General features: G+C 45.2%; 10 non-coding genes across 10 annotated transcripts; all 10 read left to right on the plus strand.

Annotated features, from left to right (window-relative positions):
* The first annotated feature begins 210 nt into the window (after positions 1 to 210).
* Positions 211 to 289, plus strand: LOC131903024 (small nucleolar RNA SNORD115). Its single transcript, XR_009377287.1, has one exon. It is a non-coding gene; the product is annotated as a small nucleolar RNA SNORD115 (small nucleolar RNA).
* Positions 290 to 2,126: 1,837 nt separating this feature from the next.
* On the plus strand, positions 2,127 to 2,205 carry LOC131903041 (small nucleolar RNA SNORD115). The gene has a single exon (XR_009377303.1). It is a non-coding gene; the product is annotated as a small nucleolar RNA SNORD115 (small nucleolar RNA).
* A 1,832-nt stretch (positions 2,206 to 4,037) lies between these two features.
* On the plus strand, positions 4,038 to 4,116 carry LOC131902944 (small nucleolar RNA SNORD115). Its single transcript, XR_009377212.1, has one exon. It is a non-coding gene; the product is annotated as a small nucleolar RNA SNORD115 (small nucleolar RNA).
* A 10,322-nt stretch (positions 4,117 to 14,438) lies between these two features.
* Positions 14,439 to 14,517, plus strand: LOC131902945 (small nucleolar RNA SNORD115). Its single transcript, XR_009377213.1, has one exon. It is a non-coding gene; the product is annotated as a small nucleolar RNA SNORD115 (small nucleolar RNA).
* Positions 14,518 to 16,329: 1,812 nt separating this feature from the next.
* LOC131902946 (small nucleolar RNA SNORD115) lies at positions 16,330 to 16,408 on the plus strand. The gene has a single exon (XR_009377214.1). It is a non-coding gene; the product is annotated as a small nucleolar RNA SNORD115 (small nucleolar RNA).
* A 1,804-nt stretch (positions 16,409 to 18,212) lies between these two features.
* On the plus strand, positions 18,213 to 18,291 carry LOC131902948 (small nucleolar RNA SNORD115). Its single transcript, XR_009377215.1, has one exon. It is a non-coding gene; the product is annotated as a small nucleolar RNA SNORD115 (small nucleolar RNA).
* Positions 18,292 to 20,111: 1,820 nt separating this feature from the next.
* Positions 20,112 to 20,190, plus strand: LOC131903033 (small nucleolar RNA SNORD115). Its single transcript, XR_009377295.1, has one exon. It is a non-coding gene; the product is annotated as a small nucleolar RNA SNORD115 (small nucleolar RNA).
* Positions 20,191 to 22,041: 1,851 nt separating this feature from the next.
* Positions 22,042 to 22,120, plus strand: LOC131902908 (small nucleolar RNA SNORD115). Its single transcript, XR_009377178.1, has one exon. It is a non-coding gene; the product is annotated as a small nucleolar RNA SNORD115 (small nucleolar RNA).
* A 1,814-nt stretch (positions 22,121 to 23,934) lies between these two features.
* LOC131902949 (small nucleolar RNA SNORD115) lies at positions 23,935 to 24,013 on the plus strand. The gene has a single exon (XR_009377216.1). It is a non-coding gene; the product is annotated as a small nucleolar RNA SNORD115 (small nucleolar RNA).
* A 1,816-nt stretch (positions 24,014 to 25,829) lies between these two features.
* LOC131902950 (small nucleolar RNA SNORD115) lies at positions 25,830 to 25,908 on the plus strand. The gene has a single exon (XR_009377217.1). It is a non-coding gene; the product is annotated as a small nucleolar RNA SNORD115 (small nucleolar RNA).
* The last annotated feature ends 1,107 nt before the right edge of the window (positions 25,909 to 27,015 follow it).

Below are 27,015 nucleotides of genomic sequence, written 5' to 3' on the forward strand. Positions count from 1 at the left end.
TCCTCCCCTTTCTTCCTCCCAAAAAGGTTCCCTAAGGAAGAAGAGAACTCATTCTGCTGCTTCCCTTGAAGCAGAGTTCACCAGGCCCAGGCCCAGCTGTCATTTGGGCCTAACCTTCTTACGGCCAAGGCCCTCTTCAGCAATGGCAGCCCTGGTAAGCAATGTTGTTTGTGTCCTAAACGCATGTGTGGCTGTGCTCTCCGGAAACCTGGGACTATGATGACAAACCTATATCATGAAGAGAGATGATGACATAAAAATCATGCTCAATAGGATTACGCTGAGGCCCAAGCTGCAGGGCAGGAGAGAAACAGGTGCCTCGTCTCATTGAGGCCCAATTCTCAGGCCCTGCTTCCCAAATTCCTGTTTCCCCTCCTGGGGAATCCATCCTATCCAGGTGCAAATACCTAGGAGAGCCCTGAGGGCTCCATTCCAAAGCACCTGGTGTGACTCTCTAGCCACATGCAAGGCTTTAGCGCCCAACATGCTGCTCATGTCCCTGTCTCCTGTGCTGTCTTTCAGTGACCTGGGATGCCGTTTCACAGCCCGAAGCATCCTGGCACATTTCAGGTAATTGGAAATATCAACCCAAGGGCTGGGAATCTCTAAACATCGTGTGCCCTCGCCTTCTAAAGCCTCTGACACCCAAAGAACCTTTCCAGCTTAGAAGCAAGGCCTCCAGGCTCTGGCCTGATGGTGGCAATCTTCTACCCTTCTGACCTATGGGTGCAGAATGGCAATTTAAATGTATACACTGTCCTGGACAATTCCAAGGAAATTGGACAGGAGCCACAGATCAGGGACTGCAGCGCAATACCCATAGGTAGAGTCAGGAGGCCCAGACTTTTCTGGTTCATGGCACAGGGATAGAACAAGTTACCCTCCACTTGACTGTCCCGCCTAGTTGGATCCTAGCACCTGACATACAGACTAGGTCGGATGGGCGGGGAAAGACCTTCAAGGTCACACTGTGACACAAGGCAGGAGACCAACATCCATCATGAAGGGGCTTTGAGGAAGGGCCATCTGGCACACCCTAGAGCTCACGGTGAGCCGAGGCAACTTCTTGGGCATATCGGACTTAGGGACATCTCGAAGGACATCTACTGAAGGACAGGCCCACAAAGCGTTCCCTACCCCTGTGCCTTACAGAAGCCACTCTATTGACCTCCCATCCATCAGGCCACTGGAGCCAAGGCAGGATTGTTTTTCGGGGCAGGCATTCTCTTCCTGGCTGCAAGGTCAAGAGCCCTGATTGTTTTCAGACCTTCTCTACCGTAGGCTTTCTCAACGAATGTCAGCTCCATGTATATCCTACAAAGCTCTAAAAACACACTTCTGTGACCACTGTGATTTGGAATTTCCCCAGGGGTGTAAAGGAGGCTAGTGACACAGGCTGGGGACCAGCAAATGACGCCCCTGGTACAATGGATTTTTTTATGGAGTGATTTATCTGTGGTTATCAGCCATTAGATACATATATACATATATTATGTATTTATTTATTTATTTATTTATTTATTTATTTATTTATTTATTTATGCATTTGTATATATATATATATATATATATATATATATGGTTCTCTACCATGGAGAACTAATGAGAGTTCTCTGACATGGTGGGGCCAAGGCAGGAATCACAAGGAAAAAAGATGTAATTAGCCCTGTATAGTGTCTCGTCAATTGTCATCAGTCTAAGTCTAAAAGTCAGAGCACGAGTGGAAAGGAGCCTTTACTGAAAAACTCACATTAAAATTTGGGCATGCAAGACAGGAAACTATGCCTTACTGTGTGGCAGGACTCACCATTTGATTTTCCAAGGGCCCAAGATTTCCTAAACCTTGTTATGCGTTCAGACCATGGTCCCATCCCGCAGACCGAGCAGTGTCATCAGTGCCCCATCTCAAGAGTGCCCTGACATCCTCCCCTTTCTTCCTCCCAAAAAGGTTCCCTTAGGAAGAAGAGAACTCATTCTGCTGCTTCCCTTGAAGAAGAGTTCACCAGGCCCAGCTGTCCTTTGGGCCTAACCTTCTCACGGCCAAGGCCCTCTTCAGCAATGGCAGCCCTGGTAAGCAATGTTGTTTGAGTCCTAAGCACATGTGTCGCTGTGCTCTCCGGAATCCTGGGTCTAAGATGACAAACCTATGTCACGAAGAGAGATGATGACATAAAAATCATGCTCAACAGGATTACGCTGAGCCTCAAACTGCAGGGCAGGAGAGAAACAGGTGCCTCGTGTCCTTGTGGCTTCCTTGAGGCCCAATTCTCAGGCCCTGCTTCCCAAAGCCCTGTTTCCCCTCCTGGGGAATCCAAGCTATCCAGGTGCACATACCTAGGAGAGCCCTGAGGGCTCCATTCCAAAGCACCTGGTGTGACTCTCTAGCCTCATGCAAGGCTTTAGCGCCCAACACGCTGCTCATGTCCCTGTCTCCTGTGCTGTCTTTCAGTGACCTGGGATGCCGTTTCACAGCCCGAAGCATCCTGGCACATTTCAGGTAATTGGAAATATCAACCCAAGGGCTGGGAATCTCTAAACATCGTGTGCCCTCGCCTTCTAAAGCCTCTGACACCCCAAGAACCTTTCCACCTTAGAAGCAAGGCCTCCAGGCTCTGGCCTGATGGAGGCAATCTTCTACCCTTCTGACCTATGGGTGCAGAATGGCAATTTAAATGTATACACTGTCCTGGACAATTCCAAGGAAATTGGACAGGAGCCACAGCTCAGGGACTGCAGCGCAATACCCATAGGTAGAGTCAGGAGGCCCAGACTTTTCTGGTTCATCGCACAGGGATAGAACAAGTTACCCTCCACTTGACTGTCCCGCCTAATTGGATCCTAGCACCAGCCATACAGACTAGGTCGGATGGGCGGGGAAAGACCTTCAAGGTCACACTGAAACACAAGGAAGGAGACCAACATCCATCATGAAGGGGCTTTGAGGAAGGGCCATCTGGCACACCCTAGAGCTCACGGTGAGCTGAGGCAACTTCTTGGGCATATCGGACTTGGGACATCTCGAAGGACATCTACTGAAGGACAGGGCCCACAAAGCGTTCCCTACCCCTGTGCCTTACAGAAGCCACTCTATTGACCTCCCATCCATCAGGCCACTGGAGCCAAGGCAGGATTGTTTTTCGGGGCAGGCATTCTCTTCCTGGCCGCAAGGCCAAGAGCACTGATTGTTTTCAGACCCTCACTACCGTAGGCATTCTCAACGAATGTCAGCTCCATGTATATCCTACAAAGCTCTAAAAACACACTTGTGTGACCACTGTGATTTGGAATTTCCCCAGGGGTGTAAAGGAGACTAGTGACACAGGGGGGGGACCATCAAATGACGCCCCTGGTACAATGGATTTTTTAATGGAGTGATTTATGTGTGGGTATCAGCCATTAGATACATATATACATATTTTATTTATTTATTTATTTATTTATTTATTTATTTATGCATTTATGCATTTGTATATATATATATATATGGTTCTCTACCATGGAGAACTGATGAGAGTTCTCTGACTTGGTGGGGCCAAGGCAGGAATCACAAGGAAAAAAGATGTAATTAGCCTTGTATAGTGTCTTGACATTTGTCATCAGTCTAAGTCTAAAAGTCAGAGCACGAGGGGAAAGGTGCCTTTACTGAAAAACTCACATTAAAATTTGGGCATGTAAGACAGGAAACTATGCCTTACTGTGTGGCAGGACTCACCATTTGATTTTCCAAGGGCCCGAGATTTCCTAAACCTTGTTATGCGTTCAGACCATGGTCCCATCCCGCAGACCGAGCAGTGTCATCAGTGGCCCATCAAAAGAGTGCCCTGACATCCTCCCCTTTCTTCCTCCCAAAAAGGTTCCCTTAGGAAGAAGAGAACTCATTCTGCTGCTTCCCTTGAAGCAGAGGTCACCAGGCCCAGGCCCAGCTGTCTTTTGGACCTAACCTTCTCACGGCCAAGGCCCTCTTCAGCAATGGCAGCCCTGGTAAGCAATATTGTTTGTGTCCTAAACGCATGTGTCGCTGTGCTCTCCAGAAACCTGGGTCTATGATGACAAACCTATGTCACGAAGAGAGATGATGACATAAAAATCATGCTCAATAGGATTACGCTGAGGCCCAAGCTGCAGGGCAGGAGAGAAACAGGTGCCTCGTCTCCTTGTGGCTTCCTTGAGGCCCAATTCTCAGGCCCTGCTTCCCAAAGCCCTGTTTCCCCTCCTGGGGAATCCAAGCTATCCAGGTGCACATTCCTAGGAGAGCCCTGAGGGCTCCATTCCAAAGCACCTGGTGTGACTCTCTAGCCTCATGCAAGGCTTTAGCGCCCAACACGCTGCTCATGTCCCTGTCTCCTGTGCTGTCTTTCAGTGACCTGGGATGCCGTTTCCCAGCCCGAAGCATCCTGGCACATTTCAGGTAATTGGAAATATCAACCCAAGGGCTGGGAATCTCTAAACATCGTGTGCCCTCGCCTTCTAAAGCCTCTGACACCCCAAGAACCTTTCCACCTTAGAAGCAAGGCCTCCAGGCTCTGGCCTGATGGTGGCAATCTTCTACCCTTCTGACCTATGGGTGCAGAATGGCAATTCCAAAAGCATACACTGTCCTGGACAATTCCAAGGAATTTGGACAGGAGCCACTGATCAGGGACTGCAGCACAATACCCATAGGTAGAGTCAGGAGGCCCAGACTTTTCTGGTTCATGGCACAGGGATAGAACAAGTTACCCTCCACTTGACTGTCCCGCGTAGTTGGATCCTAGCACCTCCCATACAGACTAGGTCGGATGGGCGGGGGAAGACCTTCAAGGTCACACTGTGACACAAGGCATGAGACCCACATCCATCATGAAGGGGCTTTGAGGAAGGGCCATCTTGCACACCCTAGAGCTCACCGTAAGCCGAGGCAACTTCTTGGGCATATCGGACTTAGGGACATCTCCAAGGACATCTACTGAAGGACAGGGCCCACAAAGCGTTCCCTACCCCTGTGCCTTACAGAGGCCACTCTATTGACCTCCCATCCATCAGGCCACTGGAGCCAAGGCAGGATTGTTTTTCGGGGCAGGCATTCTCTTCCTGGCCGCAAGGCCAAGAACCCTGATTGTTTTCGGACCCTCTCTACCGTAGGCATTCTCAACGAATGTCAGCTCCATGTATATCCTACAAAGCTCTAAAAACACACTTCTGTGACCACTGTGATTTGGAATTTCCCCAGGGGTGTAAAGGAGGCTAGTGACACAGGGTGGGGACCAGCAAATGACGCCCCTGGTACAATGGATTTTTTTATGGAGTGATTTATCTGTGGGTATCAGCCATTAGATACATATATACATATATTATTTATTTATTTTTTTATTTATTTATGTATTTGTATATATATATATGGTTCTCTACCATGGAGAACTGATGAGAGTTCTCTGACATGGTGGGGCCAAGGCAGGAATCACAAGGAAAAAAGATGTAATTAGCTCTGTATAGTGTCTTGACATTTGTTATCAGTCTAAGTCTAAAAGTCAGAGCACGAGGGGAAAGGTGACTTTACTGAAAAACTCACATTAAAATTTGGGCATGCAAGACAGGAAACTATGCCTTACTGTGTGGCAGGACTCACCATTTGATTTTCCAAGGGCCCAAGATTTCCTAATCCTGGAGATGTAACCAACCTTCTTATTTAAATAAGAAACACAGAACCAATGCAAAGAAGAAAGCCAAGAGGTCAGAGCTAAGAGCTAAAACCTTACCCTTCCTCCTGCAGTGGTCCTACCTCTCAGAACCCACTACCCCTGTGTTAATGTCTTTATATAGTGTTCCTGTTCTGCCTTCTCATTGGTTGTAAACCCAACCACATGACTGCCTCGTCACGGCCTGTCTGTATAGGCCTCCAGGTTTTCCTTGCTTGGTATTGAGATTAAAGGCATGTGTGTCCAATAATGGCTGTATCCCTGAACACACAGAGACTTACCCAGCTCTGCATACCAAGTGCTGGGATTACAAGTATACGCCACCACTGCCCTGCTTTCCTATGGCTTGCTAATAACTCTGACCCCCGGGCAACTTTATTTATTTACAAACAAATAACATTTTAATACAAATAAAATATCACCATATTTCCCCTTTTCTATTTTAATAAAAAGGAAAAAAGAAAAAGCTTATAACATAAGAAAAACTATATACAAAAGTACAATAACTATATACAATATATACAAATAATAAATGTCTAAACAATGTCTAGTCCATTTGTATTTGACAAATTCAGAGATGATAATCTCATTATCCTATTTTGTTAAGTCCAAAATGTATCTAATTCACTTTCTATCCTAATTAATCTTCAACTAACTAACCTTCAACTATAACTAACTAATCTTCAACTCCTTCAGAGACCCAAGAAGGAAATAATATTAGCTAACAAAAATAAAAACAGAAAGTGCATGCAAGCAACTTCCAAAAAATTTGTGAGTTGACAGAAACAGCCAACTGCCTGGACAGTCACCTGAGGTTTCTCCACAATGCTGGGGCATCATCTTCAGCCTATATAGGCTTAGCATGTCTGACAGACTCATTTGTGAAGTAGGATGTACACAAGGTCAACAGTTCAACCTCACATTGGGTGAGAGCAGTCCATGCACCAGAAACACCTGAATTCCACTAATGTCATGTCATGATTCAGGATTTTAAATTCTGGAAAATGTTGATGGTTTTTTAGTTCAGCTCTCCATTCTTCTTGGCTGTGTACATATGGCTTCATCTCAGCATCCCGTTCTTCTCCACATCTCTCTATCAAATGCCAGTCTACTATTGAGAGGCGTGAGCTTAGTTACTCTTCAAGAATAACTGTTTCAGCTGCTGTTCCATAGCACATCAGAAGCCATCGGCCCACTGCCTGTTCAGCTGCCTTCGAAGAAAAGGGCACTGTACCTTTCCCGGATTGCGAAGGCCACTTCAGGGATGATGCCATTTTGTCCTGGCCTCAGAAGATGCCTTTTGATAAAGCCATAACCACGCTTGTTTAGGCAAGAATCAGTAGTCCTTTGTTTCATGTCCTGTCTGTCCATTTTGTCATCAGTTGATTCGAGGATACTTTGTTGTCCAGTGGCTAACTCTTGCCACAATGAAAGCTAACTCCATACGCAGTTTCTTCAATGCCCATATTTTCTCTGAAGTAGATTGGTACTGCCAGGAGCTGACATGTCTCATAGTCATAACAAAAAAGAAAATTTTTCTAGGTTATTAAAACATTTTAAATGCCATATTCTGTAGATCTCTGAAGGGTTTGAAGATAACCTGTCTATCTAAAATATATCTACTCAATCTTGAAAACATACCTAATATAACTACAAGTTCTATTATAATGTCTAACTACTAACTTTTATTTCTTTATATCCTAATAGTTGGTAATAACAACATTCAAGGATTAGAAAATTGCATTGTTAAATGAACGATATAAGTACAATTAGAAATATACATATAGCATTTTCTAACAATATCAATTTCAATATATATAATTTGTATACAATATAAAACAATCCAATCCAATGTAAAGTATTTAAAACTAGTAATTGTCTTTTTCTTCTTCTTTCTTTCTCTCTTTTTTTTTAAATAAGAACCTTAAATCTAATCTGCTTAGTCTTTTTCCTAACCCTTGACAACAACTTGTAACCAACCCCCCTAAACAATGAAAATTATCCCAGACCCAAAACCCATTAAAAAGACCAAAAAACCACCCACCCCACACCACCTCTTTGGGAATGTGGGCGTCGTATTCTTAAAATTGCTTCCTGCTGGGTATGGGCGAAGTTATCTTTATCCTGAAAGAAAAATTTTAGGTTAATTGTCAAATTCTAGGAAAGGTAACTATATCCTTCATTATCCATTCTGTGTATAATGCCAAAGTTCAGGGTTTATCTCAATTCCTTATTCAAGTAGTCTTTGAGACTGGATCATCTCAGCTAGTCATCTCAAAATTGCTCTGAGCACCTTGTAGTTCAAAGCTGATCTGTAGATGATGTTTGTCAGCTTAGTGATGTTATTATTGTCCACGTGAAATTGTTGTTGTTGTGGGGCCCCAACTTCTTCCTGGAGACTTCAGTTGATGTTAGGCCTGGCCGTGAATTCGTGCAGAAAACTGATAAGAGACTCGAACACAAAGACATATATATGCAGCTAATTGAAGCCTTTTTTTTTTTAGAATTAATCAGTACTCTATATGACCATTCACATCTTAGCAAAGTTTAAAATGTATATATATATCTATATCTATATATCTATATATATTAATCTTGTAAGTTTTGATATAAAATTTATACTTTAAGAAAAGTTTAAAGAATCAGAATAGAATCAAAGAGTTGAGATTAGTAATACAATAGTCCCTTAATTAATTTGGCTTTTCTCCTGTCTCATAGCAGAAGATGGCTCTTTTATTCTGGCATGATACAGGGAGTTTGCATTTTCCTTTTAACAACATGCTTGAGTTTAAAGAAGGAGAGAGCCATTCTCCAACTCCAAAGTCAGCTTTAAATTTTAATTGGACTGGGACTATTAGAAGACCAATAGTGTTAAATCTTTAGAGAAAAGCAGAAACAAACATTTAGGAAGACATAAAATATTTTAGATAATATATACCCATACGCCATTTCACTCTGCTTCCTGGGATAGATGATTTGTCCCTTTTCTTCAGTTGTCTTATTTGTCCAGTGTTCTTCAGATTCCTTAACCTTCATTCTCCTAAAAGACAAAAACAAAAACTTTTCCCCAAGGTTTTTTGGGGATGTTCCTTTTTGGCAAGTTACTATCTGATTAAATGAAAAGACATGTGTTACTGGTATAAGTTAGTTTAAATTGGATGTTCATGTTGGTTGATGAGCTATCACCTCCTCTAATTAAGAGGTTTATCTTGTTCAAATCGAACCTTTATCAATTTTGATGGTACCCACAACTTATCTTCTCCTGTAGAAACAAAAGCAAAACCTCGTCCCCAATGTAACACATACCCTGGTTTCCATTCTGAGGTCAGCACATCCTTAAAATATATAGGCTGATTTAATTCTGTAGTTTTTTCTATTATCCAATGTCTCTCTGCAGCTGTTGTTCCTTTCTCATTGGCATTAAGAAAATTCAAAGTTAATAGAGCATTATGCAGTCTATTTCTGGGGGTTTTTGTTGCCCCTTTCTGTTTATTTAGCATATCCTTTAGAGTTCTGTTTGATCTTTCTATAACTGCTTGACCTGTAGGATTATGTGGTATACCTGTAATATGGTTTATATTATAATAAGCAAAAAACTGTTTCATTTTAACAGAGACATATGATGGAGCATTATCAGTTTTGATTTGTGCAGGTATACCCATAATGGCCATAACTTCTAGCAAATGAGTGATTACAGAATCAGCTTTTTCAGAACTCAAAGCAGTTGCCCATTGAAATCCTGAATAAGTATCAATAGTGTGGTGTACATATTTCAATTTTCCAAATTCTGCAAAGTGAAACACGTCCATCTGCCAGATTTCATTCCTCTGAGTACCCTTTGGGTTACATCCTGCAGGTAATGGCGTTTGATTGTAGAAGGAACAAGTAGGACATTTCTTTACTATTTCTTTGGCTTGTTGCCAGGTTATGGAAAAATCCTTTTTTAAACCTTTACTATTTACATGATGTTTTTTATGAAATTCTGAGGCCTCCAACACATTTCCTATCAATAATTTATCAATCTCATCATTGCGTTGTGCTAGAGGGCCTGGCAGACCAGTATGGGATCGGATGTGAGTTATATATAAAGGATGACTCCTTTTTCTGATTGTATCTTGTAATTGAATAAATAATGTAGTTAATTCTGAAGTATCGTGGATAAATTCTGCAGTCTCAATATGTAATACTACTCTTTCAGCATACTGAGAGTCAGTTACTACATTGAGAGGTTCTGAAAAATCCATTAATACCAACAGAATAGCATACAATTCTGATTTTTGAACTGAATTATAAGGACTTTGAACTACTTTACTTAAATTTTCTGATTTGTAACCTGCCTTTCCTTGTTTGTTGGCATCTGTATAAAATGTACGAACTCCAGATATGGGTTTTTTCCTCACAATTCGAGGCAAGATCCAATCAGCTCTCTTTATAAGATCAATTCTATTGCTTTTGGGATATTTGCTGTTAATTTCTCCCAAAAAATTACTACAAGCTTTTTGCCAAGCTTCATTTTCTATCCATAATTTTTCAATATCCTCCTTAGTTAAAGGTACAACAATTTCTGCTGGGTCTATTCCTGCTAACTGACGAAGTCTCAATTTTCCTTTCCAAATCAAGTCAGAGATTTTTTCTACATAAGTTTTTAATTTTTTATTTGGTTTATTTGGTAAAAATATCCATTCTAATATAATATCTTCCCTTTGCATTAATATTCCTGTTGGAGAATGCCTAGAAGGTAAAATAACCAAAATGCAATCCAGCTTTGGATCAATACGATCTACGTGCCCTTCATGTACTTTCTTTTCTACCAAGGCCAATTCTTTTTCAGCTTCAGGTGATAATTCTCTTGGACTGTTCAAGTCCTTATCACCTTCTAAGGTTTTAAACAAATTATTCAGTTCATCATTTTTTACCCCAACAATAGTTCTTAGATGAGAAATGTCTCCAAATAATCTTTGAAAGTCATTAAGAGTCTGTAGTCTATCTCTCCTAATTTGCACCTTTTGAGGTCTAATTTTTTGAAGTTCTATTTTATATCCTAAATAATTAATAGAATCTCCTCTTTGTATCTTTTCGGGGGCAATTTGTAAACCCCAGCAAGGCAAAATTTTCTTTACTTCTTCAAACATTCTTTCTAAAGTATCTGCATTTGAGTCAGCTAATAAAATATCATCCATATAATGATAAATTATAGATTTAGGAAATTTTTTACGTATCACTTCTAATGGCTGTTTTACAAAATATTGGCACAAAGTTGGGCTATTCAGCATTCCCTGTGGGAGAACCCTCCATTGAAATCTTTTAACCGGTTGAGAATTATTATAAGTAGGCACTGTGAAAGCAAATCTTTCTCTGTCTTTTTCTTGTAACGGTATTGAAAAGAAACAGTCTTTTAAATCAATAACTATGAGAGGCCATCCTTTTGGTAACAGAGTAGGCAAAGGAATTCCAGATTGTAAAGAGCCCATTGGCTGAATTACTTTGTTAATTGCTCTAAGGTCTGTTACCATTCTCCATTTACCAGATTTCTTTTTAACAACAAATACAGGAGAATTCCAAGGGCTGGTTGATTCTTCAATATGATGAGCATTTAACTGTTCTTCCACCAGCTCTTGTAAAGCCTGGAGATTCTCTGTTGTTAAAGGCCATTGCTGAACCCATACAGGCTTATCTGTTGACCATTTTAAAGGTAGAGCTATTGGTGTTTTTGGAAAATTATCAGTTGTGCCCTGTTCTTGTATGACATGGATGGCTGGTGAGCACTCATTAGAATAATATCTTTTAATATTTCTCCCAGAAACATGTACTAATTTATGATTTGTTTCTGAGATTGGAGGGATATTAATCTGAGTATTCCATTGTTGTAACAAATCTCGACCCCACAGGTTCATAGCTATGTTAGCCATATATGGTTTTAATTTTCCTTTCTGTCCTTCTGGACCTATAAATTCAAGCCATCTTGCACTTTGTTTCACTCGAGATAATGTCCCAATTCCTAACAGTTGAACGTTTACCTCCTGAAGAGGCCAAGTTGGATGCCAAAATTCTGGTGCAATTATGGTAATGTCAGCACCTGTGTCTACCAGACCAGACAACAAAACACCATTTATTTTTATTGTTAGTTTTGGTCTTTGTTCATTAATAGAAGTTTGCCAAAAAATTTTCTTTATGTTTTTTCCTGAATTCCCTATTTTCTCTGTTTCATCATCTCGACTAACATGATTTATTCCTATAGACATTTGGTTATTTAGTTGCTTTGAGTAGGTGTTTTCTCTACAACTGCAGGAAAGGTTTGAACTGGATTTACTGTGGGGGCCTGCCTGAGGCCCCTCTGGGAGTTTCCCGAGGCTCGAGGCAGAGGATTACCCTGTCTGTCCCTTGTTGATCTACATTCGTTGGTCCAGTGTTTTCCCTTACCACACCTTCTGCATACTCCAGAAGGAAGGGGCATTCTGTTGCCAGTGTTCCTTAAAGAAACATTATTTCTAGGAATGACCTGTTTACAATCCCTTTTCAAATGTCCTTGCTTTCCACATCCAAAACATCTAACATTGCTCAAACCTTTTGAAATTGCTTTTCCTACCCACATATCATCATGGTCATAAGCCTCAATATTAACTGTATCTCTAATCCAATCTTCCAAAGGTGCAGATCTTGCCTTTAATGGCCTGATTATCCTTTTGCATGCTGCATTTGCATTCTCAAAGGCCAAAGTTTCTATTATTATCTGACTAGCCTCTGAATTCGGGACCATTTTCTGTACTGCTGAAGTCAATCTTTGTAAGAAATCTGTGAAAGATTCTTTTGGGCCCTGTATAACCTTTGTAAATGACTCAGTTTTTTTTCCTGGTTCTTCAACTTTGTCCCATGCATTCAAAGCTGCCGTTCGACATAGAACTAGGGTTTGGACATCATATAAACTTTGTGTTTCTACTGAAGCATATTGGCCTTCTCCAATAAGCTGATCCTGACAGACTTGTATTCCGCTATCCCTCCATTGTTTTTCTATATTTTTAGCCTCATTATTGAACCACATTTTCCACTGGAGATGTTGTCCAGGTTCAAGAACAGCCTGTGCCAATTCCCGCCAGTCCTTTGGTATAATCCTATTACTAGTTGACCAGTTGTTTAACATTTGCTTTACATATGGGGAGTGCATGCCATAAGATGCTATTGCCTCCTTAAATCTTCGTAAGTCTAACATTTTAATTGGAGCCCAAGTATTTTGTTCATTCTCTTCATCAGGTAGCTGCTGTACCGCTACCAGATAAATTAAGGGTGATTGTGTGAAAACTGGCTTTCTTTCTGTAACCTTATGATCCAATTTTGAAACAACTTCACTGTTTATTTCTTCTGTCTGAGTTTGAATTTCTCTATAATTCATTTTTACTAGTTTAATAGGTTTTTCTAAGACTGTTATCCTGGTACTTAAATTGACTATCTTTTTAAATAGTAAAATGAGGATAAGAAAAGTAATAAACTGAATAATTCGATCAATATTAACCTTTTCATATACTTGTTCCATTGTCAGAGTGCCTAAAATTTCAAACAAAGTCCAATTTTCTTCCAATGCACACATAAAGCCCATTTTTTTTTAATGTAGAAAAAAAAATTCCCTTTTAAATAGATATGTTAATTGACTTACCAAGTCTGGGTAGAACAGTAGAATCCCAGGGAATTTCAAAACAGCTTCCTGGTGTTCGAGGTGTGAATCCAGAGAGAGAAAGAGAGAGAGAGAGAGAGAGAGAGAGAGAGAGAGAGAGAGAGAGAGAGAAGAGAGAGAGAGAGAGAGAAGAGAGAGAAAGAGTAGCGGCTTGAGCTGAGTCAAGCCTTGGCTTTACGGGTATGGGCCCTATTCGGCAGGGCAGGCCTGAGTTGTTTGTAGCAGTTGCAAGTAGCTCCAGCTGCGGGTCAGTCAGGCCTGGGCCCGAGCTAGGCAGCTGGGCCGCCCAGGCCGGAAACCGGACCTGCCGCCAAGCCAAACCAAGCGGTTTTTAATGGATTCTTGTCACGTTGGGCGCCAAATGTAGATGTAACCAACCTTCTTATTTAAATAAGAAACACAGAACCAATGCAAAGAAGAAAGCCAAGAGGTCAGAGCTAAGAGCTAAAACCTTACCCTTCCTCCTGCAGTGGTCCTACCTCTCAGAACCCACTACCCCTGTGTTAATGTGTTTATATAGTGTTCCTGTTCTGCCTTCTCATTGGTTGTAAACCCAACCACATGACTGCCTCGTCACGGCCTGTCTGTATAGGCCTCCAGGTTTTCCTTGCTTGGTATTGAGATTAAAGGCATGTGTGTCCAATAATGGCTGTATCCCTGAACACACAGAGACTTACCCAGCTCTGCATACCAAGTGCTGGGATTACAAGTATACGCCACCACTGCCCTGCTTTCCTATGGCTTGCTAATAGCTCTGACCCCCGGGCAACTTTATTTATTAACATACAAATAACATTTTAATACAAATAAAATATCACCATGCGTTCAGACCATGGTCCCATCCCGCAGACCGAGCAGTGTCATCAATGGCCCATCTCAAGAGTGCCCTGACATCCTCCCCTTTCTTCCTCCCGAAAAGGTTCCCTTAGGAAGAAGAGAACTCATTCTGCTGCTTCCCTTGAAGCAGAGTTCACCAGGCCCAGCTGTCCTTTGGGCCTAACCTTCTCACGGCCAAGGCCCTCTTCAGCAATGGCAGCCCTGGTAAGCAATGTTGTTTGTGTCCTAAACGCATGTGTCGCTGTGCTCTCCGGAAACCTGGGTCTATGATGACAAACCTATGTCACGAAGAGAGATGATGACATAAAAATCATGCTCAATAGGATTACGCTGAGGCCCAAGCTGCAGGGCAGGAGAGAAACAGGTGCCTCGGCTCCTTGTGGCTTCCTTGAGGCCCAATTCTCAGGCCCTGCTTCCCAAAGCCCTGTTTCCCCTCCTGGGGAATCCAAGCTATCCAGGTGCACATACCTAGGAGAGCCCTGAGGGCTCCATTCCAAAGCACCTGGTGTGACTCTCTAGCCTCATGCAAGGCTTTAGCGCCCAACACGCTGCTCATGTCCCTGTCTCCTGTGCTGTCTTTCAGTGACCTGGGATGCCGTTTCACAGCCCGAAGCATCCTGGCACATTTCAGGTAATTGGAAATATCAACCCAAGGGCTGGGAATCTCTAAACATCGTGTGCCCTCGCCTTCTAAAGCCTCTGACACCCCAAGAACCTTTCCACCTTAGAAGCAAGGCCTCCAGGCTATGGCCTGATGGTGGCAATCTTCTACCCTTCTGACCTATGGGTGCAGAATGGCAATTCCAAAAGCATACACTGTCCTGGACAATTCCAAGGAATTTGGACAGGAGCCACTGATCAGGGACTGCAGCACAATACCCATAAGTAGAGTCAGGAGGCCCAGACTTTTCTGGTTCATGCCACAGGGATAGAACAAGTTACTCTCCACTTGACTGTCCCACCTAGTTGGATCCTAGCACCTCCCATACAGACTAGGTCGGATGGGTGGGGGAAGAATTTCAAGGTCACACTGTGACACAAGGCATGAGACCCACATCCATCATGAAGGGGCTTTGAGGAAGGGCCATCTTGCACACCCTAGAGCTCACGGTAAGCCCAGGCAACTACTTGGGCATATCGAACTTAGGGACATCTCGAAGGACATCTACTGAAGGACAGGGCCCACGAAGCATTCCCTACCCCTGTGCCTTACAGAAGCCACTCTATTGACCTCCCATCCATCAGGCCACTGGAGCCAAGGTAGGATTGTTTTTCGGGGCAGGCATTCTCTTCCTGGCCGCAAGGCCAAGAACCCTGATTGTTTTCAGACCCTCTCTACCGTAGGCATTCTCAACGAATGTCAGCTCCATGTATATCCTACAAAGCTCTAAAAACACACTTCTGTGACCACTGTGATTTGGAATTTTCCCAGGGGTGTAAAGCAGGCTAGTGACACAGGCTGGGGACCAGCAAATGACGCCCCTGGTACAATGGATTTTTTTATGGAGTGATTTATCTTTGGGTATCAGCCATTAGATACATATATACATATATTATTTATTTATTTATTTACCTATTTATACATCTGTATATATATATATATATGGTTCTCTACCATGGAGAACTGATGAGAGTTCTCTGACTTGGTGGGGCCAAGGCAGGAATCAAAAGGAAAAAAGATGTAATTAGCCCTGTATAGTGTCTTGACAATTGTCATCAGTCTAAGTCTAAAAGTCAGAGCATGAGGGGAAAGGTGCCTTTACTGAAAAACTCACATTATAATTTGGGCATGCAAGACAGGAAACTATGCCTTACTGTGTGGCAGGACTCACCATTTGATTTTCCAAGGGCCCGAGATTTCCTAAACCTTGTCATGCGTTCAGACCATGGTCCCATCCCGCAGACCGAGCAGTGTCATCAGTGGCCCATCTCAAGAGTGCCCTGACATCCTCCCCTTTCTTCCTCCCGAAAAGGTTCCCTTAGGAAGAAGAGAACTCATTCTGCTGCTTCCCTTGAAGCAGAGTTCACCAGGCCCAGCTGTCCTTTGGGCCTAACCTTCTCACGGCCAAGGCCCTCTTCAGCAATGGCAGCCCTGGTAAGCAATGTTGTTTGTGTCCTAAACGCATGTGTTGCTGTGCTCTCCGGAAACCTGGGTCTATGATGACAAACCTATGTCACGAAGAGAGATGATGACATAAAAATCATGCTCAATAGGATTACGCTGAGGCCCAAGCTGCAGGGCAGGAGAGAAACAGGTGCCTCGGCTCCTTGTGGCTTCCTTGAGGCCCAATTCTCAGGCCCTGCTTCCCAAAGCCCTGTTTCCCCTCCTGGGGAATCCAAGCTATCCAGGTGCACATACCTAGGAGAGCCCTGAGGGCTCCATTCCAAAGCACCTGGTGTGACTCTTTAGCCTCATGCAAGACTTTAGCGCCCAACACGCTGCTCATGTCCCTGTCTCCTGTGCTGTCTTTCAGTGACCTGGGATGCCGTTTCACAGCCCGAAGCATCCTGGCACATTTCAGGTAATTGGAAATATCAACCCAAGGGCTGGGAATCTCTAAACATCGTGTGCCCTCGCCTTCTAAAGCCTCTGACACCCCAAGAACTTTTCCACCTTATAAGCAAGGCCTCCAGGCTCTGGCCTGATGGAGGCAATCTTCTACCCTTCTGACCTATGGGTGCAGAATGGCAATTCCAAATGTGTACACTGTCCTGGACAATTCCAAGGAATTTGGACAGGAGCCACTGATCAGGGACTGCAGCGCAATACCCATAGGTAGAGTCAGGAGGCCCAGATTTTTCTGCTTCATGGCACAGGGATAGAACAAGTTACCCTCCATTTGACTGTCCCGCGTAGTTGGATCCTAGCACCTCCCATACAGATTAGGTCGGATGGGTGGTGGAAGACCTTCAAGGTCACACTGTGACACAAGGCATGAGACCCACATCCATCATGAAGGGGCTTTGGGGAGGGGCCATCTGGCACATAATAGAGCTCACGGTGGGCCGAGGCATCTTCTTGGGCATATCGGACTTAGGGACATCTCGAAGGACATCTACTGAAGGACAGGGCCCACAAAGCGTTCCCTACCCCTGTGCCTTACAGAGGCCACTCTATTGACCTCCCTTCCATCAGGCCACTGGAGCCAAGGCAGGATTGTTTTTCGGGGCAGGCATTCTCTTCCTGGCCACAAGGCCAAGAGCCCTGATTGTTTTCAGACCCTCTCTACCGTAGGCATTCTCAACGAATGTCAATTCCATGTATATCCTACAAAGCTCTAAAAACACACTTCTGTGACCACTGTGATTTGGAATTTCCCCAGGGGTGTAAAGGAGGCTAGTGACACAGGCTGGGGACCAGCAAATGACGCCCCTGGTACAATGGATTTTTTTATGGAGTGATTGATCTGTGGGTATCAGCCATTAGATACATATATACATATATTATTTATTTATTTATTTATTTATGCATTTGTATATATATATATGGTTCTCTACCGTGGCGAACTGATGAGAGTTCTCTGACTTGGTGGGGCCAAGGCAGGAATCACAAGGAAAAAAGATGTAATTAGCCCTGTATAGTGTCTTGACAATTGTCATCAGTCTAAGTCTAAAAGTCAGAGCACGAGGAGAAAGGTGCCTTTGCTGAAAAACCCACATTAAAATTTGGACATGCAAGAAAGGAACCTATGCCTTACTGTGTGGCAGGACTCACCATTTGATTTTCCAAGGGCCCGAGATTTCCTAAACCTTGTCATGCTTTCAGACCATGGTCCCATCCCGCAGACCGAGCAGTGTCATCAGTGGCCCATCAAAAGAGTGCCCTGACATCCTCCCCTTTCTTCCTCCCAAAAAGGTTCCCTTAGGAAGAAGAGAACTCATTCTGCTGCTTCCCTTGAAGCAGAGTTCACCAGGCCCAGCTTTCCTTTGGGCCTAACCTTCTCACGGCCAAGTCCCTCTTCAGCAATGGCAGCCCTGGTAAGCAATGTTGTTTGTGTCCTAAACGCATGTGTCGCTGTGCTCTCCGGAAACCTGGGTCTATGATGACAAACCTATGTCACGAAGAGAGATGATGACATAAAAATCATGCTCAATAGGATTACGCTGAGGCCCAAGCTGCAGGGCAGGAGAGAAACAGGTGCCTCGTCTCCTTGTGGCTTCCTTGAGGCCCAATTCTCAGGCCCTGCTTCCCAAAGCCCTGTTTCCCCTCCTGGGGAATCCAAGCTATCCAGGTGCACATACCTAGCAGAGCCCTGAGGGCTCCATTCCAAAGCACCTGGTGTGACTCTCTAGCCTCATGCAAGGCTTTAGCGCCCAACACGCTGCTCATGTCCCTGTCTCCTGTGCTGTCTTTCAGGGACCCGGAATGCCATTTCACAGCCCGAAGCATCCTGGCACATTTCAGGTAATTGGAAATATCAACCCAAGGGCTGAGAATCTCTAAACATCGTGTGCCCTCGCCTTCTAAAGCCTCTGACACCCCAAGAACCTTTCCAGCTTAGAAGCAAGGCCTCCAGGCTCTTGCCTGATGGTGGCAATCTTCTACTTTTCTGATCTATGGGTGCAGAATGGCAATTCCAAATATACACACTGTCCTGGACAATTCCAAGGAAATTGGACAAAACCACTGATCAGGGACTGCAGCGCAATACGCGTAGGTAGAGTTGGAGGCCCAGACTTTTCTGGTTCATGGCACAGGGATAGAACAAGTTACCCACCACTTGACTGTCCCGCCTAGTTGGATCCTAACACCTCCCATACAGATTAGGTCAGATGGGCTGGGGAAGACCTTCAAAGTCACACTGTGACACAAGGCATGAGACGCACATCCATCATGAAGGGGCTTTGAGGAGGGGCCATCTGGCACACACTAGAGCTCATGGTGAGCCGAGGCAACTTCTTGGGCATATCGGACTTAGGGACATCTCGAAGGACATCTACTGAAGGACAGGGCCCACAAAGCGTTCCCTACCCCTGTGCCTTACAGAGGCCACTCTATTGACCTCCCTTCCATCAGGACACTGGAGCCAAGGCAGGATTGTTTCTCGGGGCAGGCATTCTCTTCCTGGCCAAAAGGCCAAGAGCCCTGATTGTTTTCAGATGCTCTCTACCGTAGGCATTCTCAACGAATGTCAGCTCCATGTATATCCTAAAAAGCTCTAAAAACACACTTCTGTGACCACTGTGATTTGGAATTTCCCCAGGGGTGTAAAGGAGGCTAGTGACACAGGCTGGGGACCAGCAAATGACGCCCCTGGTACAATGGATTTTTTTTAGGAGTGATTTATCTGTGGGTATCAGCCATTAGATACATATATACATATATTATTTATTTATTTATTTATTTATGCATTTGTATATATATATATATATATATATATATATATGGTTCTCTACCATGGAGAACTGATGAGAGTTCTCTGACTTGGTGGGGCCAAGGCATGAATCACAAGGAAAAAAGATGTAATTAGCCCTGTATAGTGTCTTGACAATTGTCATCAGTCTAAGTCTAAAAGTCAGAGCACGAGAAGAAAGGTGCCTTTACTGAAAAACTCACATTAAAATTTGGGCATGCAAGAAAGGAACCTATGCCTTACTGTGTGGCAGGACTCACCATTTGATTTTCCAAGGTCCCAAGATTTCCTAAACCTTGTCATGCGTTCAGACCATGGTCCCATCCCGCAGACCGAGCAGTGTCATCAGTGGCCCATCTCAAGAGTGCCCTGACATCCTCCCCTTTCTTCCTCACGAAAAGGTTCCCTTAGGAAGAAGAGAACTCATTCTGCTGCTTCCCTTGAAGCAGAGTTCACCAGGCCCAGCTGTCCTTTGGGCCTAACCTTCTCACGGCCAAGGCCCTCTTCAGCAATGGCAGCCCTGGTAAGCAATGTTGTTTGTGTCCTAAACGCATGTGTTGCTGTGCTCTCCGGAAACCTGGGTCTATGATGACAAACCTATGTCACGAAGAGAGATGATGACATAAAAATCATGCTCAATATTATTACGCTGAGGCCCAAGCTGCAGGGCAGGTGAGAAACAGGTGCCTCGTCTCCTTGTGGCTTCCTTGAGGCCCAATTCTCAGGCCCTGCTTCCCAAAGCCCTGTTTCCCCTCCTGGGGAATCCAAGCTATCCAGGTGCACATACCTAGGAGAGCCCTGAGGGCTCCATTCCAAAGCACCTGGTGTGAATCTTTAGCCTCATGCAAGGCTTTAGCGCCCAACACGCTGCTCATGTCCCTGTCTCCTGTGCTGTCTTTCAGTGACCTGGGATGCCGTTTCCCAGCCCGAAGCATCCTGGCACATTTCAGGTAATTGGAAATATCAACCCAAGGGCTGGGAATCTCTAAACATCGTGTGCCCTTGCCTTCTAAAGCCTCTGACACCCCAAGAACTTTCCAGCTTAGAAGCAAGGCCTCCAGGCTCTGGCCTGATGGTGGCAATCTTCTACCCTTCTGACCTATGGGTGCAGAATGGCAATTCCAAATGTATACACTGTCCTGGACAATTCCAAGGAATTTGGACAGGAGCCACTGATCAGGGACTGCAGCGCAATACACATAGGTAGAGTCAGGAGGCCCAGAATTTTCTGGTTCATGGCACAGGGATAAAACACGTTACCTTCCAATTGACTGTCCCGCCTAGTTGGATCCTAGCACCTCCCATACAGATTAGGTCGGATGGGTGGTGGAAGACCTTCAAGGTCACACTGTGACACACGGCATGAGACCCACATCCATCATTAAGGGGCTTTGGGGAGGGGCCATCTGGCACACCCTAGAGCTCACGGTGAGCCGAGGCAACTTCTTGGGCATATCGGACTTAGGGACATCTCGAAGGACATCTACTGAAGGACAGGGCCCACAAAGCGTTCCCTACCCCTGTGCCTTACAGAGGCCACTCTATTGATCTCCCTTCCATCAGGCCACTGGAGCCAAGGCAGGATTGTTTTTCGGGGCAGGCATTCTCTTCCTGGCCACAAGGCCAAGAGCCCTGATTGTTTTCAGACCCTCTCTACCGTAGGCATTCTCAACGAATGTCAGCTCCATGTATATCCTACAAAGCTCTAAAAACACACTTCTGTGACCACTGTGATTTGGAATTTCCCCAGGGGTGTAAAGGAGGCTAGTGACACAGGCTGGGGACCAGCAAATGACGCCCCTGGTACAATGGATTTTTTTATTCAGTGATTTATCTGTGGGTATCAGCCATTAGATACATATATACATATATTATTTATTTATTTATTTATTTATTTATTTATTTAGGCATTTGTGTATATATATATATATATATATATATATATATATATATATATATATATGGTTGTCTACCATGGAAAACTGATGAGAGTTCTCTGACATGGTGGGGCCAAGGCAGGAATCACAATGAAAAAAGATGTAATTAGCCCTGTATAGTGTCTTGACAATTGTCATCAGTCTAAGTTTAAAAGTCAGAGCACGAGGGGAAAGGTGCCTTTACTGAAAAACCCACATTAAAATTTGGGCATGCAAGACAGAAAACTATGCTTTACTGTGTGGCAGGACTCACCATTTGATTTTCCTAGGGCCCGAGATATCCTAAACCTTGTCAATGCGTTCAAACCATTTTCCCATCCCGCAGACCGAGCAGTGTCATCAGTGGCCCATCTCAAGAGTGCCCTGACTTCCTCCCCTTTCTTCCTCCCAAAAAGGTTCCCTTAGGAAGAAGAGAACTCATTCTGCTGCTTCCTTTGAAGCAGACTTCACCAGGCCAGCTGTCCTTTGGGCCTAACCTTCTCACGGCCAAGGCCCTCTACAGCAATGGCAACCCTGGTAAGCAATGTTGTAGGTGTCCTAAACGCATGTGTCGCTGTGCTCTCCGGAAACCAGGGTCTATGATGACAAACCTATGTCATGAAGAGAGATGATGACATAAAAATCATGCTCAATAGGATTACGCTGAGGCCCAAGCTGCAGGGCAGGAGAGAAACAGGTGCTTCGTCTCCTTGTGGCTTCCTTGAGGCCCAATTCTCAGGCCCTGCTTCCCAAAGCCCTGTTTCCCCTCCTGGGGAATCCAAGCTATCCAGGTGCACATACCTAGGAGAGCCCTGAGGGCTCCATTCCAAAGCACCTGGTGTGACTCTCTAGCCTCATGCAAGGCTTTAGCGCCCAACACGCTGCTCATGTCCCTGTCTCCTGTGCTGTCTTTCAGTGACCCGGAATGCCGTTTCACAGCCGGAAGCATTCTGGCACATTTCAGGTAATTGGAAATATCAACCCAAGGGCTGGGAATCTCTAAACATCGTGTGCCCTCGCCTTCTAAAGCCTCTGACACCCCAAGAACCTTTCCAGCTTAGAAGCAAGGCCTCCAGGCTCTTGCCTGATGGTGGCAATCTTCTACCTTTCTGACCTATGGGTGCAGAATGGCAATTCCAAATGTACACACTGTCCTGGACAATTCCAAGGAAATTGGACAAAACCACTGATCAGGGACTGCAGCGCAATACGCGTAGGTAGAGTTGGAGGCCCAGACTTTTCTGGTTCATGGCACAGGGATAGAACAAGTTACCCACCACTTGACTGTCCCGCCTAGTTGGATCCTAACACCTCCCATACAGATTAGGTCAGATGGGCTGGGGAAGACCTTCAAAGTCACACTGTGACACAAGGCCTGAGACGCACACCCATCATGAAGGGGCTTTGAGGAGGGGCCAACTGGCACACACTAGAGCTCATGGTGAGCCGAGGCAACTTCTTCGGCATATCGGACTTAGGGACATCTCGAAGGACATCTACTGAAGGACAGGGCCCACAAAGCGTTCCCTACCCCTGTGCCTTACAGAGGCCACTCTATTGACCTCCCTTCCATCAGGCCACTGGAGCCAAGGCAGGATTGTTTTTCGGGGCAGGCATTCTCTTCCTAGCCGCAAGGCCAAGAGCCCTGACTGTTTTCAGACCCTCTCTACCGTAGGCATTCTCAACGAATGTCAGCTCCATGTATATCCTACAAAGCTCTAAAAACACACTTCTGTGACCACTGTGATTTGGAATTTCCCCAGGGGTGTAAAGGAGGCTAGTGACACAGGCTGGGGACCAGCAAATGACGCCCCTGGTACAATGGATTTTTTTATGGAGTGATTTATCTATGGATATCAGATATTAGATACATATATACATTTATTATTTATTTATGTATTTATTTATTTATATATGCATTTGTGTATATATATATATATGGTTCTCTACCATGGAGAACTGATGAGAGTTCTCTGACTTGGTGGGGCCAAGGCAGGAATCACAAGGAAAAAAGATGTAATTAGCCCTGTATAGTGTCTTGACAATTGTCATCAGTCTAAGTCTAAAAGTCAGAGCACGAGGGGAAAGGTGCCTTTACTGAAAAACTCACATTAAAATTTGGGCATGCAAGACAGGAAACTATGCCTTACTGTGTGGCAGGACTCACCATTTGATTTTCCAAGGGCCCGAGATTTCCTAAACCTTGTCATGCGTTCAGACCATGGTCCCATCCCGCAGACCGAGCAGTGTCATCAGTGGCCCATCTCAAGAGTGCCCTGACATCCTCCCCTTTCTTCCTCCCGAAAAGGTTCCCTTAGGAAGAAGAGAACTCATTCTGCTGCTTCCCTTGAAGCAGAGTTCACCAGGCCCAGCTGTCAATTGGGCCTAACCTTCTCACTGCCAAGGCCCTCTTCAGCAATGGCAGCCCTGGTAAGCAATGTTGTTTGTGTCCTAAACGCATGTGTCGCTGTGCTCTCCGGAAACCTGGGTCTATGATGACAAACCTATGTCACGAAGAGAGATGATGACATAAAAATCATGCTCAATAGGATTACGCTGAGGCCCAAGCTGCAGGGCAGGAGAGAAACAGGTGCCTCGTCTCCTTGTGGCTTCCTTGAGGCCCAATTCTCAGGCCCTGCTTCCCAAAGCCCTGTTTCCCCTCCTGGGGAATCCAAGCTATCCAGGTGCACATACCTAGGAGAGCCCTGAGGGCTCCATTCCAAAGCACCTGGTGTGACTCTCTAGCCTCATGCAAGGCTTTAGCGCCCAACACGCTGCTCATGTCCCTGTCTCCTGTGCTGTCTTTCAGTGACCTGGGATGCCGTTTCCCAGCCCGACGCATCCTGGCACATTTCAGGTAATTGGAAATATCAACCCAAGGGCTGGGAATCTCTAAACATCGTGTGCCCTCGCCTTCTAAAGCCTCTGACACCCCAAGAACCTTTCCAGCTTATAGACAAGGCCTCCAGGCTCTGGCCTGATGGAGGCAATCTTCTACCCTTCTGACCTATGGGTGCAGAATGGCAATTCCAAATGTATACACTGTCCTGGACAATTCCAAGGAATTTGGACAGGAGCCACTGATCAGGGACTGCAGCGCAATACCCATAGGTAGAGTCAGGAGGCCCAGACTTTTCTGGTTCATGGCACAGGGATAGAACAAGTTACCCTCCACTTGACTGTCGCGCCTAGTTGGATCCTAGCACCTCCCATACAGACTAGGTCGGATGGGCGGGGGAAGACCTTCAAGGTCACACTGTGACACAAGGCATGAGACCCACATCCATCATGAAGGGGCTTTGAGGAAGGGCCATCTGGCACACCCTAGAGCTCACGGTGGGCCGAGGCAACTTCTTGGGCATATCGGACTTAGGGACATTTCGAAGGACATCTACTGAAGGACAGGGCCCACAAAGCGTTCCCTACCCCTGTGCCTTACAGAGGCCACTCTATTGACCTCCCTTCCATCAGGCCACTGGAGCCAAGGCAGGATTGTTTTTCGGGTCAGGCATTCTCTTCCTGGCCAAAAGGCCAAGAGCCCTGATTGTTTTCAGACCCTCTCTACCGTAGGCATTCTCAACGAATGTCAGCTCCATGTATATCCTACAAAGCTCTAAAAACACACTTCTGTGACCACTGTGATTTGGAATTTCCCCAGGGGTGTAAAGGAGGCTAGTGACACAGGCTGGGGACCAGCAAATGACGCCCCTGGTACAATGGATTTTTTTATGGAGTGATTTATCTATGGATATCAGCCATTAGATACTTTTATACATTTATTATTTATTTATGTATTTATTTATTTATTTATGCATTTGTATATATATATATATATGGTTCTCTACCATGGAGAACTGATGAGAGTTCTCTGACTTGGTGGGGCCAAGGCAGGAATCACAAGGAAAAAAGATGTAATTAGCCCTGTATAGTGTCTTGACAATTGTCATCAGTCTAAGTCTAAAAGTCAGAGCACGAGGGGAAAGGTGCCTTTACTGAAAAACTCACATTAAAATTTGGCCATGCTAGACAGGAAACTATGCCTTACTGTGTGGCAGGACTCACCATTTGATTTTCCAAGGGCCCGAGATTTCCTAAACCTTGTCATGCGTTCAGACCATGGTCCCATCCCGCAGACCGAGCAGTGTCATCAGTGGCCCATCTCAAGAGTGCCCTGACATCCTCCCCTTTCTTCCTCCCGAAAAGGTTCCCTTAGGAAGAAGAGAACTCATTCTGCTGCTTCCCTTGAAGCAGAGTTCACCAGGCCCAGCTGTCCTTTGGGCCTAACCTTCTCACGGCCAAGGCCCTCTTCAGCAATGGCAGCCCTGGTAAGCAATGTTGTTTGTGTCCTAAACGCATGTGTCGCTGTGCTCTCCGGAAACCTGGGTCTATGATGACAAACCTATGTCACGAAGAGAGATGATGACATAAAAATCATGCTCAATAGGATTACGCTGAGGCCCAAGCTGCAGGGCAGGAGAGAAACAGGTGCCTCGTCTCCTTGTGGCTTCCTTGAGGCCCAATTCTCAGGCCCTGCTTCCCAAAGCCCTGTTTCCCCTCCTGGGGAATCCAAGCTATCCAGGTGCACATACCTAGGAGAGCCCTGAGGGCTCCATTCCAAAGCACCTGGTGTGACTCTCTAGCCTCATGCCAGGCTTTAGCGCCCAACACGCTGCTCATGTCCCTGTCTCCTGTGCTGTCTTTCAGTGACCTGGGATGCCGTTTCACAGCCCGAAGCATCCTGGCACATTTCAGGTAATTGGAAATATCAACCCAAGGGCTGGGAATCTCTAAACATCGTGTGCCCTCGCCTTCTAAAGCCTCTGACACCCCAAGAACCTTTCCACCTTAGAAGCAAGGCCTCCAGGCTCAGGCCTGATGGAGGCAATCATCTACCCTTCTGACCTATGGGTGCAGAATGGCAATTCCAAATGTATACACTGTCCTGGACAATTCCAAGGAATTTGGACAGGAGCCACTGATCAGGGACTGCAGCTCAATACAAATAGGTAGAGTCAGGAGGCCCAGACTTTTCTGGTTCATGGCACAGGGATAGAACAAGTTACCCTCCACTTGACTGTCCCGCCTAGTTGGATCCTAGCACCTCCCATACAGACTAGGTCGGATGGGCGGGGGAAGACCTTCAAGGTCACACTGTGACACAAGGCATGAGACCCACATCCATCATGAAGGGGCTTTGAGGAGGGGCCATCTGGCACACCCTAGAGCTCACGGTGGGCCGAGGCAACTTCTTGGGCATATCGGACTTAGGGACATCTCGAAGGACATCTACTGAAGGACAGGGCCCACAAAGCGTTCCCTACCCCTGTGCCTTACAGAGGCCACTCTATTGACCTCCCTTCCATCAGGCCACTGGAGCCAAGGCAGGATTGTTTTTCGGGGCAGGCATTCTCTTCCTGGCCAAAAGGCCAAGAGCCCTGATTGTTTTCAGACCCTCTCTACCGTAGGCATTCTCAACGAATGTCAGCTCCATGTATATCCTACAAAGCTCTAAAAACACACTTCTGTGACCACTGTGATTTGGAATTTCCCCAGGGGTGTAAAGGAGG

Source organism: Peromyscus eremicus, chromosome 1, assembly GCF_949786415.1.
Source record: "Peromyscus eremicus chromosome 1, PerEre_H2_v1, whole genome shotgun sequence".
In the NCBI taxonomy this organism is placed as follows: domain Eukaryota; kingdom Metazoa; phylum Chordata; class Mammalia; order Rodentia; family Cricetidae; genus Peromyscus; species Peromyscus eremicus.